This window comes from Sciurus vulgaris, assembly GCF_902686455.1.
Source record: "Sciurus vulgaris genome assembly, chromosome: X".
Lineage (NCBI taxonomy): Eukaryota > Metazoa > Chordata > Mammalia > Rodentia > Sciuridae > Sciurus > Sciurus vulgaris.
This window is the reverse complement of record NC_136471.1, coordinates 85824259-85831941: the sequence shown is the minus strand read 5'-3', so window position 1 is coordinate 85831941 and position 7683 is coordinate 85824259. Positions and strand designations below refer to the sequence as shown.

The 7683-nt window shown below is 40.9% G+C and overlaps 1 pseudogene across 1 annotated transcript; it reads left to right on the top strand.

Annotated features, from left to right (window-relative positions):
- Positions 1 to 4875: 4875 nt before the first annotated feature.
- LOC306651392 (ADP-ribosylation factor-like protein 6-interacting protein 1) lies at positions 4876 to 7087 on the top strand (annotated as a pseudogene). The gene has a single exon. The product of its transcript is annotated as an ADP-ribosylation factor-like protein 6-interacting protein 1 (transcript).
- Positions 7088 to 7683: the final 596 nt, after the last annotated feature.

Genomic DNA, 7683 nt, shown 5'->3' with positions numbered 1-7683 from the left:
AGAATAATACATACTCCATGCTTGCATCAATATATCAAGATAGATTCTACTTTCATGTATAACTAAAAAGAACAAATAAAAAATGCTATCTTCTTCATGGAATCAAGGGAAAATGCTAGAATATGCCCATATCTGTATCATTCTTTTCCTGTCCTTGTGTTCCCAGATCTTCATGCTTGTAATCCCTACTCTGCTCTAATGAATGACCGTCAGGTGCTCTGACAGTTGTGAGGAATTACACTTGTCAAACAAAACGTATTTTCCCAAGGCGTCTGTGGTTTACTGGATTCTTAACTATAAAAAAATAAGTTGACTTCTCCGCTATAGACTATGGAAACCTGAGGTAAACAGATATATGGTGATAATAGAGAGAAATGGAGAGAGAGAGGCACTAAATAAGTTGGATGATGAATGGATACAGAGTCCATTTTCTTTCTGGGCATACTCTATAATTATTATACTAATATCCTCTTAGTGGGTGTATCATCTTTACCTCATTGTGGCTACATTTTTCTATCTATAAACTGGCAATAATAATAATCCTTACTACTGATCCTAAGTAAGGGTCCAATGAATGCATATATCTAAAGCATTTACAATGTAAGTTGGCACATAGGAAAAGCTCAACAAATGTCAGCTCTTACTGCCATTATTTTTCTTAGTAACTTACCTCTCCCAGGAAATGTTAGGCCCAGAATGGGAGAGAAGTATGACCTCTTAGACACCAAGGAGACCCTTCCTCCTTGTTTTAAAAGGAAAAACTGGGACCCACAGAGAAAGGATGGACCTAAACTCATTCGGTTCACTAGGATCCAAACTAGAAAGGAGCCCCAAACCTTCTTCCCCACACTGCTATATTCCTTCACAGAGGCCCAGGTTACCTGACCTGTGGAGGTAATGGAAGGGAATGATAATATCCCTGTTCTCTCATCTAGAGGGCTCAGCCTTCTAGGCCTGATTTTCTCTGTGGAAAAGCCTAGGCCCCTGCTGAAAAGAAATGTGCAGGTGTCAGGGAGCAATGGAATAGACAAAAGGATATTTAGAGGAAATTACATGCATCCAGCTCAACGATGGTCAGGAAAGAGGAAAAAGTTTGACTTTTAAGAGCTAAGCAACCCAGAAGTCAGGAGTTACCAAGCCTGGGAAAGAGGGGTGTGGCAGAATGAGTCTGAATAATCAAACCTGGGGGCCATTAGGTAGAAAGATCCTCTAGTGTATCTCAAGATGAAATGCCTGCCAAAAGGCTAGAGGAGAGCCCTTAAATTTTAGTCCCCATCACAGGATGTCAGTTCACCTTCCTGAATAGGCTAGAAAAACATTGCCTGGCAGGGATCTGACTCACTTCCCCCAAACAACAATGCCTCTTCACAGAGGCTCAGACAGCTCCTCACTCCCTCTAAAACCCCATTCCCTCCCAGGAGCTCCAAAAAACACAGGGACTTGGAAAAGCTGAAAAGGCTTCACAGTTCATCACTAGGCCCCATCCACTCCCCTTTTCAGACCTATACCCAAACCCTGTATACTGGGCCTGGGCCCTGAATCCTTTAGGTCTTTCCCCTCACTCTTAAAAAGCATTGACTTCTCTAAAGAGCTTGGCACATGCAGGTGAAAGAACAAGTTCTTCCTTTTCCCATGGGGGTATCACTTTGAATAAAGGACCTTGAGTAACTAAACAGGCTCACATTTCTGGCACTTTGACGAGTAGGTAAGGGAGATGTTCTGGAACAACTCAATGCATGAGCCTTGGAGTAAAACAACCATGGATTTGGTATTTGTACCAACTTTGTGTGATCTTGGATAAATTACATAAGCTTTCTGTGCTTCCTTTATACAAAAAAAAAAAAAAAAAGGAGCTGTACTACCTGGCTCATAGTGACTAAATAAAAGGAAAATTTGGCCAGGCACAGTGGTGCACACCTGTATTCGCAGTGACATGGGAGGCTAAGGCAGGAGGATTGCAAGCTTGAGGCCAGCCTCAGCAACTTAGTGAGAACCTGTCTCAAACTAAAAGATACAAAAAGGTTCAGAAAGTAGCTCAATGATAAAGTACCCCTGGGTTCAATCACCAATAAAAAAAAAGAAAATATGTTGAAATCCTGTCACCAAAAGCTCAGTGATTGTCCCCATGCCAATTCAATTATAAAGACACAGTTTTGAGAAATAGGGAAAGCAAGGATGCATTACTTTGCTAGCAAAAAAGAAGCATTGGGAACTCTTGTCTCAGAGGCTGTGATTCTGCCCATCAGCAGGATGAGAGGGCTTTTAATGAAGTGATTCATTCCAAGTGTCCCTGTTCGGGAGAGGGGGTGTTGAGATTGATCTATTAATTTGGGAGATAGCCATTCCTTAGATCCTCTGGTACCATCCCCCAAAATCTGAATTACTTGGTCCTGGTGGTGAGTGTGTGCTCAAAGACAATAACTCGGTCTAGGATGGGAAATGTTAATCCTATTCTCAGCCCCACCCAGGTGAGGGAGGGGTAGAGGGAGAAGAGGGAAAAAAAATGTACATTTAAAATAAGCCTCAATGGGCATAGTGGCACACACCTGTAATCCCAGCAACTGGGGAGGCTGAGGCAGGAGGATCATGAATTCAAAGCCAGTTTCAGCAACTTAGTGAGGCCCTTAGCAACTCAGTGAGACCCTGTCTCTAATAAAATTTTTAAAAGTACTGGGAATATGGCTCGGTGGTTAAGTGCTCCTGGGTTCAATCTGTGGTACCAAAAACAAAATAAAATAAAATAAGCCTTAGTGGCAGAGCAGCAAGGTCAACAATCAAAGCATGAGGTGGACCACTGTTACAATTCCATAACATAATGCCAAGCAAATGCCAGGTGATTGAGATTAAATGAAATATAGTGTAACTGAAGCAGTTAGGAGCATGGATTCTGGCAACAGAAAACCTGAATTTGAGTCTTGGTTCTGCTATTTACTAGCAATGAAAGCTTGAACAAGCCACTGCCTTACTTCCCCACAGAAATGGGTTCATCTTTCTCTGCCTCCATTTTTTTTTTACGTACAAAATGGCAGTGTTAACAATAGACACCTGAAAGAATTATTCTCAGGATTAAATAAATTAGCTTTTGTAACTTAAGAAGAGTTTGGTATGTGATAAAGTATTAAATGTTATATACTATTTTTTAACTATTTAATCTGTGATGGGTTGAGTGTCACCCAAAGATCCATTGTGACTAAAGGCATGGTCTAGCAGAATGGTGTTATGTTTGTTGAAGACTAGTGAGATGTTCTTATGTCATTGAAAGCTTGCCCCCAGAAAGTAGTTCTCTCAAGAGTTATTACAGTTGTCTGAGTTTGGCCCCACCCAGCCCTCTTTACTTCCCAACTTGAGATGTGACCATTTGCCCTAATATGCATTCCTACCACTGCCATCCACCATTTGCCATGAGGTCATCAACAGAAATGAACCAGTGCAGAGTCCATGTCCTTCAACCTCCAAATATGTGAGCTATACTAATTTTTCTCTATAAAATTAGCTGTTTGAGCATTTCAATGTATTAATGCAAAGCTGACTAATACAATGTGTATTAATGTTACTTTCAAACTATATACTAAGATATACACTAAGAAATGTAATTTACACTATCACCTTTTCCCTTGGAACATGTGTTTTAGTAAAGAAAGGCTTAAGCTAAAAGAATATGGATTTAATGGAGGGATTTAAGGCTTTGGCTAGTTTGAGTGGACATCTGAAATGCACACATGAGTAGTGTCAACACAATTGCTCTCACTCAATGCTACTTAGGCATTCTCTCTTCCAAACCCACACTAGAAGTTCTCTGAGTAAGTCAGGCTAATATGTGAGTGTAGCTGCCAGTGCACTCGGATTTATGAATAAATTGTTTTATTGTATTGTACTGGGGTTCAGTACCTCTTTCATATTATACAAATATATTAGATGCATTTGTCAAGTAAATAAATAAGGTATTTTCCTCCAAATTATGCATTCTTTGTTCTTCAAAGTTTCCTCCCTGAGAGGAAATTTTCTTACAATTCTGTTGTGGTTCAGAGGGTGGAAAGTAGACAAACCTGCATTCAAATCTCACTTCTGTCACTTACCAGTATGATGACATTGAATAAACCACTAAGCTTCTCTGAACTTCAGTTTCCTCATCAGTGGAATAAGGCTAAGAAATCCAACATATCAGGTTGTTTACAAAAAGAATTAAGTATGCCTACCACAGTGTGTGCCCTCCAGATACTGTCTCTCACTCCATTCTGGGGAACAAACATCACCCAAGTAAGTATAGGAGCCTCATGATAACCTTACTTTTTTTTGTTTTGCCCGAATCAATAGTTCCATATGGTTGATGTTTTAGTTATCGTTTTCATTGATGTGACCAGAGACCTGACAAGAACACTGTAGAGGAGGAAACGTTTATTAAGGACTCATGGTTTCAGAGGTCTCAGTTCATACATGTCTGATTCCACTGCTCTGGGCCTGAGGTGAGGCAGAGTTTTATGACAAAAGGGTGTGGCAGAGGAAAGCAGCTCAGGACATAACTATCAGAAAGCAGACAGAGCTCTGCTTACCAGTAACACAATATAAACTGCAAAGGTATGCCCTGTAATCACTTACTTCCTCCAGCTACACCCTATCTCCCTACAATTACCATCAGTTAATACTTGTCAGTGAATCAATGCACTAATTAGGTTAAGACACCCATAATCCAATCATTTCCCTCTAAACTTTCTTGCATTTTCTCACACCTCAGCTTTAGGGGGACACCTCATATCTAAAACATAACACCAATTTATCCATAAGAAACAAATACCACTTGATTTGTATACAATAAATATACAAATTTTTATTTGTCAATTAAAATAAATAAATAGAGGCGCTCCAGTGGCAGCAGGTGTCCGAGAGAGGTAGGCTTTGAGGGTGCTTCGCGCTCGTTGAGACTGCATCTCAGGGACAGTGGCGGAGGGAGATAATAGCAGCACCAACCTGCTGGCTGCAGAGACTGCGAATCTGGAAGAGCAGCTTCAAGGAAGGGGAGAAATGATGCTGATGGCTGATAAAATTCCCTGATGGGAAAGAGCCTGGTTTCCACCCGCCATCTTGGGTGTGGTCTCTTTGGTGTTTCACATTATGTATTATTTGGATCCATCTGCTCTCTCTGGTGTTTCCTGTTTTGTGATATATTTGTGCTTGGCTGACTACCTTGTTCCCATTCTAGCACCTAGAATTTTTGGCTCCAATAAATGGGCCACTGAACAACAGCAAAGATTCCATAAAATTTGCAGCAATCTAGTGAAGATTCGACGCAGAGCTGTGGGCTGGTAGAAACACCTCTTTACATTAAAGGAAGAAAAGCCTAAAATGTACTTCATGACCATGATCATTTCTCTTGCTGTGGTTGCTTGAATTGGACAGCAAGTCCACACCTATTTCTCACCTACCTGATAGTGTTTTTCTTACTGTTGCTTCCTGAACTTAACCAACATGGATTCATTTCGAAGTACATTGGAATGGCCAAAAGGGAGATAAACAAACTTCTCAAACAAAAAGAAAAGAAAAATGAATAATGCATCTGCTTTATTTCTGTGTTAATGCAGTATGCATCACCCCTGGGAATAGTTCCTACTATGCTGTTTGGATGCTACAGTGTTACAGAAATAGCTCTTGCTCTGCCTCACTCTGCCCTTAGTTCATAGAAATTCACACTTGCCAGGTAAGACTTTGTGCATAGTGTCATTGAGTCAGGTGTAGCTAGGTACATTTTCATCAGTTGGCCTTAAATGGACAACTCATTAATGAGTATGGCTTGTCTTGATTTTTCTCACCCAGGGTTAATTGAATTTTTACTTTTGACAACTTCCTTTAAAATAACAGTGGTGAATTTTACTTTTCAGTGAAATTAACAGTGTTGACATTCGTTTTAGCTAGGTGCAAGGTAGTGATCTGTGGCTAAAAGAAGCTGGATCTACTGTCTGCTTCGCAGTTTGCTTAAAAAAACTGGCTTCATGGGTATAGAGACCAAGTTTACTACTTCTGAGGAAGAGACCAATTAATTAAGATTTGTTCTTTGAGCTGTTTTTGTTTGTTTGTTTGTTTTTCACCATGGGAGAAGAATCCCCATGGAATAAAATATAGCCAATTCCATGCCCTAGTTTGTATAGGTTTCTCCCTTATGCAAAACTTAAGCCATTTCTAGGAAATATTGATTCTTTTTTCCACAGGAAATCTGACAGGCTTAGAGCTGCTGTTCCCTGCACCACTTCAAGTTAGTAAACCCTTAAGTCTTTTTAACAGCAGACTTCCAAAAGATTGTACTTAGGAATGTTAGCATACTTAGCATTTCATGTTTTCAGCTGACTTAAAGTCCATAGTAGATTAAGACTTGTGTTCAATACCTTTACTCCATGACTAGCTAAATGAAAACAAAAGTCTTCCTGTGATTAGTCAAAATTCATTACAGTAGAGAAGAAAATAATCTATCAGAGAAAGCCTTCAAGGGTAAGCCTCAAATTCCCATTCTTTGGTTGTGGCCATTACTTGGTCCCTTTTGGTTTGGCATTGAACATAGTAACTACACTGATGACTTATTTCCTTCAATATTTCTTTGAAAAATTCCAGGGCTGTTGGTGAGAGCAGACACATAGTGATAGCTGGCCTCTGGTCTACATAGATTTGTGACTCTTTGGAAAGCTCATCAGTCTTTCCATCTCAGTAGCTAGAAATTTAGAGTAGTTGAAATCTGTAGGAATAAACCTTTGAGGGCCAAAAACCTGACATGTTTAGGAACAATTCTTAAACTGATTAATTAGCCATAATGTAGTTTTGTGAATTTATTGCACTGATGCTGTAAAACCTGTAACTTATGGTATATCTGTTCCTAATTAAGTGTTGTTTTCTCCCTTCAATATTGCTGTAAACAGTGGCACCCAGTAGTATATGTTCGATTCTTTTTTTAATGTTTCATATGACAACTACCTTAATTTTACATGTGTTTCCTCATTGTAAATAAGCCTGTTTCCTATCTGGATTTTTTTTGTGAATACATGTTCTACCAATTAACTACTTTAGCAGTTTTAATTCTGTATTATTTCTTCTACTTTGTTTTGTGTAAAAGGGGAAAAATTAAAAAAAAATTTAAAAAGCCAAAAAAATAAATAGAAATTAAATCCACACAAGTCCCCAAGCCAGCGGAGACCTCCGACCCGCAAGCAACCTCTGGCACCAGGGCGGGGCAGCCAGAGACCTCTCCAGATGGCCCTGTTCCCTCCGGCCTCAGGCTTTTTCCACGGGGCGATCCAAGATGGCAGACTAGAGGGTGACTGCATCTCCAGTCACTCCAGAAACCAGGATTCAAGAAGGGGAGGCATTGAGAGACTTGGACTAAAATAGAACCACGGGGTGAGTCTCGCCCACCTGGTGAAGCTCGGCCCAGGCGGCAGGCCCGGATTCAGGCAGCTTATTAGAGTAGGGCAGGGCAGCTAGAATATCCCAAAGGCACTGTGCACTCTAGCGGTGGGCTCCTCCCACAGGGCCAGATTCTCCAGCTTCTCGGAACAGGCCCCCCCAGTGAGAACCTTTCTACACAGAACCAGCTCCAAGTCCCTGAGCCAGCGCGGCAAGCTCTGGCCCGCAGGTTACTACAGGGAACAGGACAGGGAAGCCAGGAACTTCCCCAAGCAGCCCGGCTCCCTCCGGCAGGAAGCG